Source organism: Strix uralensis, chromosome 3 (assembly GCF_047716275.1).
Source record: "Strix uralensis isolate ZFMK-TIS-50842 chromosome 3, bStrUra1, whole genome shotgun sequence".
NCBI classification, from domain to species: domain Eukaryota; kingdom Metazoa; phylum Chordata; class Aves; order Strigiformes; family Strigidae; genus Strix; species Strix uralensis.
In genome coordinates, this window is record NC_133974.1 from 9810482 (window position 1) to 9823529 (window position 13048).

A 13048-nucleotide genomic window follows, 5' to 3' on the forward strand; every position below is an offset into this window, starting at 1 on the left:
CTTTACCTTGAGGTGAGTTTTAAAGCTGCTAAAGCAATACAACTTTCAATAAATAAATTTGGCTGGCAGCCATAGAAATGAGGTTATTAAGGCTATCAGTAAACAGTATTGTTCCTAAACTCAATGAGTTTCCCATTACTTATTAAGAGGCACTGATACAAACTCCTTGGGGGGGGAAAGTTATAATACAGTATGTGTTAAAGATAAAGCCTTTCATAAGGTAACAGAGACTTTAGTCTCTGTGTAGATTTTTCATCCATATTCCAGGTAGTGTTTGTTGACCCACACAATTAAAGGGCCATACAGAGAGTACTTACTAAAGAACTGACTTTTGTGCATAAGTCTAAAAGAGGTTGGTTTTGTCTAACAAAAATGAAATCAAACATATTTTTTAGTTTTATGCTCTTTTTCAGACCCTTTTCAAGCTTTTATTGATTTTTAATTTTTCTATTATTTATAATTGTTATAGAGGGGTCCCCTAAAAACAATGTTGCATAATGGCTCACCTCCCATGGACAGTCTAGACCTGTGTTTGTTAAATATTGTTCTCCAAGATTAGACAGGATGCCATTATGTTGGAAGAAGTCCATTCTGCTCTTCAAAACTCAGTTCATTATTTTGAATATTGCTTTCCAGAAATTCCTATACTTCTGCTGCAGAATCTGAGAAATAGTCCTTGGTTTGAACTCCCAGAAATATTTTTGATGCTACAAATTTGCATAAAGCAGTATGTTTACGATTGATTGTGTAGCACATTAAAAGGTGACATGTTACTTTCCTGCAAAGAACTGTAAAAAATAATTCTAATTAGAAATGATTCTTTAGTTATTGGTGAATATTTCAGTGTCAGGTCCCTGAAAAGCAAGATAGTGGGATCTTTATGAACATAAATACTATAAAACAAAACTATTTCTATTTTTTAAGAGAAAATATTGCTGTGATGTTTAGGTCTATAGATCACTGCCCTTCCTGTGTGCAGATAATATTTCAGTATAACCTCTAATTTCTCATGAGATTCAGTGCTTTAGAATCTTAAAAGAGTTGAAGGACTTTAATGATATGTTAGCAAAAAGTGAAAAGCCTACAACTCTATTCTAACAGTCCTTACTTTTCAACGAAAAGAAAATCTGGTCACCTTCCAGTTTGGAGCAGCTGAGACCCATCAAACAACTGAAAACAATTTGTTCAGAGCTGGAGCTGTCATACTCTATTAATGTAAAAAACAAATGAAGTGCTGCTTCTGACTTCAGCTCACCACTTCATATGAGCACTCTCCCATTTCACTTGACAGTTGTGGACATTGAAATAATACAAAACATAACCCAATCAACAGACTGTGAAGAATATGAAAGCTAAAGACAGATGTTCAAAAGCTATCATCACCTTTCAGCTTTAATTATATTGACATGGAACAAACAAGTGATAAATCAACTATTTTAGAGTGTAATAAGCCTTATTCTACCTGTTAACCTAATGCCTCTTTGGGTGGCATAGTCTAGGTACATGGAAGACCATGGGGTGTTCTGTATGCAAGTACTCACAGAAAATAATCTTGTACTAAAATGGTATTGAAATGTTGCTGGTTTTCAAGATAAACATTACATTCAAGAAGCTTTTCCTGGGTTTTCTTCCTACAGTCCCCTCTACCTGTTACAACTTTGAAGCCCTTCTTATGTCATTCGTCCTAAGTCCTACAGTAATTTGTAATACCCTAAAGAGAAACAAAATGGATGAAGGTTTGTTTATTATTTAATTTAGGTTTCAGTTTTATTGGCAATGATTGGCAATTATCCACCATGATTTATGACAATCTATTTATACTCTGGGCCAGCTCATAAAGATTAAAGAAAAGGTGTAGCATTACTGCACAAAGAGGGACTTGGAAGCCAGTATTGTTTAAAAGAAATTTCTTGCTATATCTTGATATTATGAACCTAATTTATCTTTAATACTGAAAAAGACACTCTGGTTCTTTGCCAGCCACATGAAATCTGGTTCCTTGATTTCACTGTGATTTATAATGGTGAAATTTCTCCATGATATCCAGTACATAGCTGAAGGATTCACAGCAGAAATATGGAAGTACTTTTGTTTGAAAATTGCTGCTCAGCTACCTCCATACTCTGATGAAAACAAGAGTTGGATTTCAAGGGCATTGGTAATCTCCAAGCTCCTGTAAGACTAAGGACCCTGGTAAATAAAACTTCCAGGGAATCCTAGGAAGAGGAGCTTGCCAAGTGCTGCAGAAGAGGATCCTCATTGAGTTAATGGATCATTGAGTTAATGGTCCTCATTAACTCAACTCAAGGAAGAAAATTCTCTGCTGATCCAACCTGCCAGTGGGGTTAAGCTTCAGTGTGAAACTAAAAACACAAAACAGGCTCCAAAATCAAGGTATTGTTATTGTGATCACTCTTTTCCATTCTGTACACTTGCTTCTAGGCACCATATATCCTTGCCTTAGGGAATGAAGGTGGTTAATAAATAACCCTTCTTTCCTCCATCCCTAAATACAAAACCAGAATAACACAGCAAAAACATGAATTAGCCAAAAGTGATCCAGACTGATTGGCTGTTTGATTTCACAGAATTTCTGATGGAAGTCCTGGTGAGTACAGTTTTTCTGTTCCCGGTATCCCACGACTCAGCTAGGGGGGATGTCCTAATGTAAGAAATAAAGGACTGAACAGAGTCATCCCTATTTATTCAGTTTGCTCATAGCCTCTGGGCAGCGCACTGTGGTCAGACCAAGACACAGCAATTTCAGTTTTATGTTTGCTTTATTAGCAGCTTACTATGAAATGTAAGCAATTGAAAGATGTACATAGACAGCAGATTTACACTAACTTTTAATGTTTGCAGATGTAGATTACTTTTATGATAATACTGCTCTGTTTGGTTTGGGGGTTTTTATGTATTGAATATTTAATGATGTTTTAATTGTTGTTGGTTGTTCTGATTAGAGTTAATCCATGTGGCACCTACAGTGCGCTGGCAGGGGGCGCTTTATAAATGAAAAAGGTCATTATTTCTTACTGTAAAATACCGAATCACTTACATTTAGGGAAATGGACTGAAATTTTACAGATGGGTGGTTTTATGAGTTCAGAAGAAAAAATAATACATTTAGCTTGTTAGGCAAAGTAACGGTCGCTTTCATCACATGGCTTTTTCCCAATTGAATATATTCCATCTTGAAAACACAGCTTGCTGAGCCATGAGACTGATGTAATGGTAGTATTTGTCCTTCACTAACTGAAATCAAAGGTAAAGTTCTGCCATATCTATATATTTCCTTGGTCATGTGAACAGCAGTAGTCTTATTCTTACTTTGTGAGCTTAAATCGTTACACAAATACCCTAGGAATAGCCTCTACTTTTCACACCATCTTCAAACTTGTGTATGAGGTGCATGTCTAACAGATGTATCAAATATACTGCGTCATGCCCAGGACTCTCTGACTTAGCAAATTTTCCCATCTGCCCTGTTAGAGCAGATTTTCAATTGGTTTATTATACAAAATTTTGGCCTCTTATATAGATAATTGTATTTCAGTGATTATATGATAGTGCATGTATTCCCATATCTGGTTTCTTTGTGTAATAATATGACAACCAGACCACCCAAGATCTTGGCAAATGACCTCTCCTTAACTTTTGTCAAATATTGTTGAGATTGAGATAATACTGAATTTCTGAACCAATGATAAATTTCATGTTCCTAATAAGCATTTTCCTCTACAACAAGAAAAACACCTGCTGAAAAACATCTTCTCAGAGTACACTTACTGCTACTGTGAAATGTTATAAAGTTATAAATCAACAGGCTGTCCTTATCCTCAGACAAGATGTTAGAGGAATTAGTCAGCACACACTTATTTAATTTGTCCTACTTGTGTGCCTTGAGACTGACCTACAGAAAGTGCAACCTGGGAAGAGCAGGCTTTGATGAATTCCCAGTGGTCTGAAATACTTCTCCTCAGGACTAAATGGGCTGAGAATGTCCCCACCTGGCCAGTACACAGACACCCCTGATGTGCAAGGGAGACATATGGGTGAAAAGCTCAGTGTTGAAGAGGTTGGAAATTTTTAGATTAAATGAGATTTAGCTAAAGATGAATATTTTTGATGTGCCTCAGAGAGTTTCATCAGGAAGAGAGAGGAAAAATTTGGTATAGTACTCAATGGTCTCATACCTGGGACACTTTTGGGGATCTTTAGAGTTTCATTCTGAAGTCCTTGCTATACCTAAACCATAATGATGATGTTCTTAATTCAGCTAAGCATGACCTTGAATTAGATGTCTTACATTTTAGTTTAACTAACTACCGAAAAAACCTCCAGCTGCAAGGAGTTATTTGTAAAGTTGTGTTTTCTTTCATCTGTAAAACAAAAACAGTCTGAAATCTTGAAAGTTGCTGTAAAAATGAGATTTCTCATCCACCATTTGGAAGACCTAAATCCATATTTAGTATATAATGGCACTGAATTCTATTACAGCCCAAAATGCTTGACGTCATAATTTTAAAAGCCTACTGTTAGCATAGAGCAACATCTCTTTATTTCTTTCTTTCTCCTTCTATCCTCTCTTTTCCTCCTTTAACATATTCCATCACATCCATACATTTTAATACGCTTCTGCTCTTTTGATATGTAGCAAAGCAAAGATCATAGATACCTGCATTTCTCCATTTGTGATCAGAAGTATACGAAACAGCCAAATCATAAAGCTGGCTTTATGCTGTTGCTATTATTATGATGTTGTAATTTGCATCGATCTAAAATAATTTTTGTTTAATCGGTCTCTATGGTCAAAATAAAAGTAATAATTTAGCTACGTAGCTTTTTAGTTTGTTTTTATTTTGGAGAAAACTAAAACATATTCCCTAAGATCCTTTTAAAAGGTAGGAGTAAAGAAATCATAAAAAATAAAAATGCTATTAAATAGGTTGTAAATTTCAAAGTGATACATGAATGCAGTAATTCAAATGGAGAGTTGGGAAAAATAATAAAACCAGCATGTTATAGTACTGACAATGCAAAGGCTACAAAAAACAATAAAGGGAATTTAGGAATCTGAGAAATTATAAGGTATCTTCTGAAGTACAGTAGAATTTTAGAGAGGAAAGTATGAAGGGCTTACAATCATCAGGACTTGAAGGAAAGCGAAACTTGTTCTTCAATGGATTCATTGTTCTGTTCTTCATTGGTTTGTGGTGGAGTTTTTTCTTTAATTATTTGGAACGTTTTTATTTTAAATAAGGCAAAAACTTGAAATAGGAATTTGTGAATCTTGCCTTTATAAACTGAAGTTGTTCTTGGTATTTACTTCAGAGCTAAATGCAGAGGACATGTAAATGTAACAGTACAAAACCTTTGAAAGTAATTAAATCACATAGTTAGATTAGTTCAACCCTTAAGATAAAAGGGTTGAGGCTGCTTTCATGACAAAGAGCTGTGCATTTATAAAACCACAAAATCACTTGCTTAAATCATCAGTGTATTTAGCTGCTTCGGTAATAGATACTGGAATACATTTCCATGCATTCTCAGCAATCAGTCACCTCTTAGGACTTTGAATATACAACACCCGCTCTGTTCTCAGGTTCCAACAACTTCAGTTTCAAAGCAAAAATCCTAAAGATCTGTGAACAAAGAATAATTTACTTTTTCTGTTGTTTTTACTCCTTTATCATAATGCTTCATAAGGTTGTGGTTTCTAATATTTTTGTCAGTCAATCTGATTATTCATGTTTCATACATAAAGACTAAGAATTTAAACATCAGTCCAACGTTTGTGACTATTCACCATCTGATAGTTGAGAGCAGTTTGGAAGTGGCATAAGAAAAATACAGGTATGTTTCAGGTCACACAAGTAATACGGCATTGTGATTATGATTGCTATTAAAAAAAAAAGATGACTAGCTCTTCATGGGGCTTTGGTATTGTAAGAATAAAGTATGATGAAGAAAACACATTAGAACATGAGAATGATATAATCTCATTTGCAGAGAAAGAACATTATAATAAAATTGACTGTGTGTATTTAAATTTTAAAGAGTTGGGCTCTTAGAGGGAGAGAAAAAGACAATGTGTAAGTGAATTGAGGAGAGAGAATCTGGGCTTACTTCTCTTATGGCATTTATAGCAAGTAGTTAAATGCAAGTGCACTGCCCATTTTCAACATCTAGGATTTGATAGGCAAGCTGACATAGGAGAAGGACAAAAGGAAGAAAGAAAAAAATATCTATGAAGCTGCCTTTGAAGAGAGAGAGTCCAAGGTAGTGAACTAAACCACAGTTTAGTCCAGTCTATAAAATTCAGGTCTGGCAACTCACACGCTTAGTATTAACATAGACAAAACATCTAGACATCTCTGGAACTCTCAGTCATTGCTGGGGAAAAAAATAGCCTCGCTTTTTACCAACTAGTCCAGCCCCTAGATGCTTCAAGGCATCAATGTATACAATAAATTTTAAAGAAACTAAGATACTGCCATCAAATCAATCTATATAAAAAATGTTATTTTCATTCTTTCTTTTCAATAGGTCTCCATTGGACATTAAATAGCTTGGGATTCAATATCTGTCCCACTATAAAGGTTTATCTGATATTTGTGACAGGGATGGAGGGAACTATTAAGTTATTTTCTTAAAATCATTCTCATTGAGTGGTAGAAAAGACATGACTCCATCAAAAAGAAAAATATTCCCCAGAAAAACTATAGTCTGGGTACATCCCCAATACTACATTTAAAATAGCTTCTTTCATGCAAAGATATAAACCCAATACTTTAAACATTTATCCAAAAATCACCACTTAAGTGCAATTCTAAATAAATTATGCTTTATATTCTGTGAGATCAATAATTTGACAGTTCTCTTTCTTGTGCTTTGATAAAACTATAGCCATATATAGTTTGATATATTCGAACAGGCATTTACTTAAGTATCATATGGAGTGCAGAGACTGAGTGTTAGCAAAAGCAAAAGGGTGCCAAAAAAGCTGTAAGCTAGCTATAGAGCAGTGTAGGGGAGTGTCTGTATGTGAAAGAAAAGTCATCCTGAAGGAAGTTATAATTAATGTAGGAGCACCAGCCAGAACAGAAGCATGAATGAGTTGGTTAAGCACACAGCGAAGCATTGCAAATATTGGAAACCAACACCTGCTTGGGCAGCGCCCTAATCTAGAGCATCTCTATTCCAACAAGTATACTAATTTGTATGGAGCTCTTTTCAGCGTTATTTAGATTTAAATTAGGTATCTGAGCCAGCTCTTTCTTAACTATTTTAAGTGTATCTGTAGACTTCAGTGTGATTATTTCTCATCTTGCTTCAACCTTCCCCATCCGAGCATGCAGAGACTGTAATAACAGAATATTTGATATATAATAAAAGTATCCTCAAAAGTGATGTAGAAGACTTTATTTCATTAGAAAATGTAAGAGTATTGAAAAAAAATCTGTAACACTTCTTTCACCAAAGCAGGATAAGACAAATACAATCTAGGGCAGGGATGCTATCTCCATAGAAATAAATCAAAGAAAGAACATAAAGGTGTCTATTATAGATTCATCTACGTTAGTATTTTGGTTCAGCTTGGGCTGCTTTTGAAATTACTCTCCTGACATACATATTCACCATGCTTTGATTCATATCACAAAGCAGCTCTGGGTGCATGGTGGATTCCTTTGGAGAGAAGCTGAGCCTGATGATGTCTCTTGGCAACCCACGTAATGCACTGACTGCCAACACTCCTTCAGCCACAGACTGCACTAAAGCCTGTCTGAAGTAAAACCCCTCCAAATACATACAATATGAACATCAGAACTTCAGTCCCAACTGTTTCACTTCACAAATGCACTTATATTGTACCTCATCACCTGTGGTGTGTATACAGTATACTCAAATAAGTAGGGTCTCAAATAAATAAAGGGTGGTGGTCTACCTACTTCATCAGGTATATCAAATATCTTATTTAAGTACAATTCATCTATGTTTGGAAAGACTGGAAACCCTCTTAATGCAAACAACTGAATTCTTCATTGCTATGTAAACTACATTCAAATTGCATGTTTACTAAATTTTAAATTAAAAAATAGAGACCAATCCCAGTCTTTTATGCTGTGACTGTATTTGGTATGTGTTTTATTTTAGAACCACTTTCACAAACTGAAAACAGGCAATTTTATCTATGCAAAAGACTTTTTGACCTTCATTAAGACCAAGATTTGACACTGAGAAAATTAAGCACACCATTGGCAATAAAAAGGAAATATGTAATTATTAGAAAGGAAATGAACTGAAATGTAGCAAAACTGTTTAAAAAATGTGCAACCTACCTTACTTCTTTGTTGTAAATGCAACGTATGTTCTTTGAAGAGAAAATGGCAACTCCACTTCCAAATTAAAATTAAGCACCTAAAAGAGTTCATAATCTAAAGTAATTTCATTGAAGCAGATTGAATATCCAAATCTGTGTTGATATTTTTATCTGTACCAGGCCTCAGTCTAATGAATTATTCAAGCATAAGCCTAAATCTATACTCCCTTGGAGAAAAATTTCAGCACATATCTAAACCCTGTTCAGCTCAACCACAACTATTCTTCTGTTGAAATGAAGAATACAAATCCCATTTATTTCAATGATGTAGGTTCTGGCCTTGCATGCATTGCTCGGTGCTGGATCTATACATGCAGAACTGACCTTATACCTGGGTCAAGTACTATACTCCTTTAAAGTATCTGTTGGGTTCAGACCTTAAATTTACTTTAGAATTAATGTTTGATATTCCTTTAATTTACTATTCAATATATCTTTACCAGATGAGGGACAAGTGGTCTGTTTCTTTCTCTTTGATGATCATCTTGGATTTATCGGCATCATATTGATGTCCCCTGAATCTTGCCATCCACCTGCCTTTGAAGATTTGAGCCTCATCCATACGAATACAAAATAAGAGGAACATTTAGGTCTCCTTCTGCTAGTATTTCTCACAAAACCCAAGCTCTCCTTGGGGGCTGGATAAATAATACAGCCATAATTATTTTAATAAACATCGAATTAGGCATTTAAGATAAATATTTATAATTAATTCACCTTTAAGACAAATGCAGAACTTCTATTAAAGCCAGCCAGAGCTGCATTTCTTAGCAATAGGCATACATTCAACTGTATTCACTGATATTGCTCACAATCAGATGTGAGAGCTGAGGGGAAATACAGAATATAGCTTCTATTTAAGCTCATCAGGGTTAATGGAAAAGGACCTGAAAAGCAGAGGCAACAGAGTCTATACACCACCCACCTTTCTGTGAACATCTTCTCTTGAAGAGGCTGAGAAAACCTGCCAGAGTGCTACAGAAGTTTTGATGAAGGGAAGCACTCAGAGGAGCACATTAAATCTGGGCTGATACCAGCATATGGAAGTTGAAGTCTTTTCTCATCTTGGCTGATTTTCTGCCAGGAGACACATCTGCTGGACTTCTGCAAGAGCCCTGTGGGAATGTAAACCTAGGCAGTCACACCAGTCTGCTAAGCCATATTTATGTAACATTATTAGGTACCTATTCACATCAAGGGATACACTGGCTCAGAAACACATTCAGGGTTTATTGGGAGTGGCGAAAAATTGTATGGGAGGCACGTTTGCCATCTGATGGGAAACTACATGGACACCAGTGGAGAATTATCTTCCAAAAAGATGAGAGATGACTACTCTTCAGGATTACTTAGCAAGTTACTCACATTACTTATTTGGAATGATAATTTCCCTGAGCTGTCGAAATCCCAGATTTAAGACATATGATTGAACTGCTGTTAGCAGTAATAATGGTTATGGTAAACTAATGGCAGTTTCATGCAAATTCTTTAAACTTTAAACATTGTAAAGTTTTAAAAGCTTAGGGCTTTTGTCATTTCAAGCCAACACTTTCACATTATTATCATCTTTTTGGACTTAAAATACTTTATTTTCAGAGTTTGAATACCCCTAGAGGGTTTCCTTTTTACACAGATAGGGAAAAGAACATGGCATGAAGCCACAATGAATTATAGCCTTGTCTCTTACCTACTTGCCTAGTTTTATGTTTCAGATATTTGGCATGTTAAACTCCCACTTTCCACTTGCACGTGAAGAAATCTCCAGGGCAACATCTCTAATATGTCTTGATGCATTGCGTATGTCAAGGTGTTGGTTTTTTTTTTTTTTTTTAGAGATTCATTTAAATAAAACTGAAGGAGAATATTGTGATGCAAAAAGATAACTTTATGTTAGCATTTCTATGATCTTCATCCTGACTGAAAAACAGAAATATGATTTGAGTCAAGTAAATTTTAGCTCAGGGACAGAATTCTCATGGAGGAGTGTGTATTTCATAAGGAACCACATTCTAATGTCTTCTCTCATTTACTACTAAGATTTAAAACCAAACCAAACCAAAACCATCCCCTCCCCTCCCAAGATGTGACTTTACTACAGAACTGAAGATTTGTCCAGTCTATGTAAAGACCAACCAACCAAACAAAAAAAACACCTGACAAAAAACCCTCATGTAACTGCCCTCTACAATAGTTTAGAAGTTACGAAGTTTCTGTAAATGATTAATGAGCAGCAAACTCTAATCTGAAACCTGGGGCTGCATACCAGTATCTCCCGGAAAGCTCTTCAACTTTTCTCACTGAATTTTACATCTTTGGTTTGTCTCTAAAGTCCAACTCTGATAACTGGCCAGTAACTCTGCAGAAGAATCCTAGCAAGGTAAGTACATGAATAAATCCCAGACACAGTTTGGTCTTAATCAAAGTGTTTTGCTGGATCAAGTGAGAGTGCTAAGTCACCTTCTTTCTTGATAAAACTTTAAATTTTGAATGTGCAGCAGCTTCCTACCAATAATGTTCAGCAAACTGTGAGAACAGGAAGTGTCATACAGGAATTTGTCATTTCTGAATCTCATCTGACAAAAATTAGTGCCTTGAATACACAGAGAGTTCCTCCTTCAACATTTTCTTAAGGAAAAACCTCACATGTCTTGAAAAATTATATGCCTGTGTCCAACCTGTGAACAATTAATAGCTACATCATTCACAGTAGAAGGTTTTTTTCTCTCTACTCTTTTTTTCCTTTGCATATATATACATGATATCTCATTATTGTGTTGGGAGCACTTATCTGCATGGAGCAAAGGTAGTGAATTTTTCCAAGTTGTAATGATAAGCTAAAAGTAAGTGCTGCAAGGTAAAGTCTATTTAAAATGTGGCAATTTGGGAAAATATGTCCCTCAAGCACAGCAAACATACCATCAAAGTGAGTTAGCTACCAATTAACTTCTACATTTTGCACAAAGGGCATTAAATTCTAGGGTAAAAATAAAACCAAATGATGTATGCCTGCTCTCTGTGAACAATAGATCACACAAAATGAGCTTTAGATGGTTTTCACTGTGTTTTCAGCATTCAACTATCCTGGAAAATATTTGTTTTTCAGTTTAAAAATACTTTTTTCTATGTAAACTCATATCATCAGGCATGTGTAAAAAGAGAAATGTAAGTCAAAGACAATAAATTAAAATGTGAGATCTTAGACAGGCTCAGACACTATGATGCAGGACCCAATTTTGACACCTCTGTTCACAATAGGTAAGTAACATTGCTCTATCCATTACTGAATTTTTGATCCCAAAGCTTAGATGAAATGATAAAATGTCATGGAAGTAAACAGAGTTCTAGTCAGTCAAAATGGCAAAAAAAAGGACATACTCAGAAAAGGTGCATTGATGCTAGAATGAGCCTAGCTCAATATATGTTAGTAACTATTTAACAAGTGAAGGTCAAGGAGGCTTTGGCAGGAGCCAAACCAATCAGTGGACCGGATCTCCATAGATTCAGAGATATGCCTAAACTCTTCCTGCTGGAACCAATTAGGAAAGTACATCATCCTAGCAGAGATAAGGAAGAACTTAGTTCTCAAGTCCTGTGGCCCAGACAATGTTATCTGCACATGGGAAAAGAAATACACTGCTTTGGCTGGACTCAGCCATGGGCATTCAGTTTATGTCCAGAAAACAGCATTTTCTGCATAATGTTTAAAGACAGTTCAGAAATTGCTCCTGTGATAGGAAAGTTACAGTGCTTCCCCTTCCAGAGAAAGGATCATAGTGGGTTCCAGATTATCAGAAAAAAACAGTATATGGCATCAATGTAGTTTGAAAAACAGTACAAGAAGGAGCAAGGCAATGGATTGCTTGATAATTGATATATTGAAAGTTTATATATCAGGTTTTTAAGATATCTTTTTTTAAGTCAGAAATACATTTTCAAATCATTAGACACAAGGTCTGCAGTGCAAAGAATGGCTGATTTTCATCATACCTGTCCTGCCACACTACCAGCTTGACTCACAAGTTTTATATATAACAGTCTGGACATCAGCCATACTCCTGAGGCTTTGACTGACTTCCAGCACTACTGAGTGAAGAATATTTCTGTAAACATGATGCATATCACCCAGGAAACAGCATATAACCCACATATCGGGCCCTTCTCTTTCTGTGGCAAAGCATACATAGCACAGCCATGTCAGCTGCATTGGAACTGTGCTCCTCTAATTCTGCAGTTCAGTCAAAGCATCCCGAACTACATATGTCCCTGTCACAATAAAGTGTGTCCCATCACTCAGCCCTCCGCTAGTTAGGTGCAACATAACAGCTGGTCTTTTATTGTTGTAAAGCAATGTGAAAATGTTTTGTGCTGTACAAGACATGAAATACAGACAGATGTCATCAGAAAGCACTTACACCTAAACAAGTCACATATGGATAAGACAAGGTGCATTGAAAACAGAAGATAAAATAACTAGTGTGTGTATATATATATATGTATGTACGTATGTGTATATATACATACAGAGAGAGGGAGAGAAAGAGAGAAGTGCTGTTGGAATATTATTGATGCATTTCTTGTAGGCACCAAAGAGCAAATGAGTGTTCAGGAAGGATTTGAGAGAAGAGTGAACTGATGGGATAGAATAAAGATTTCACTCACAAAGAG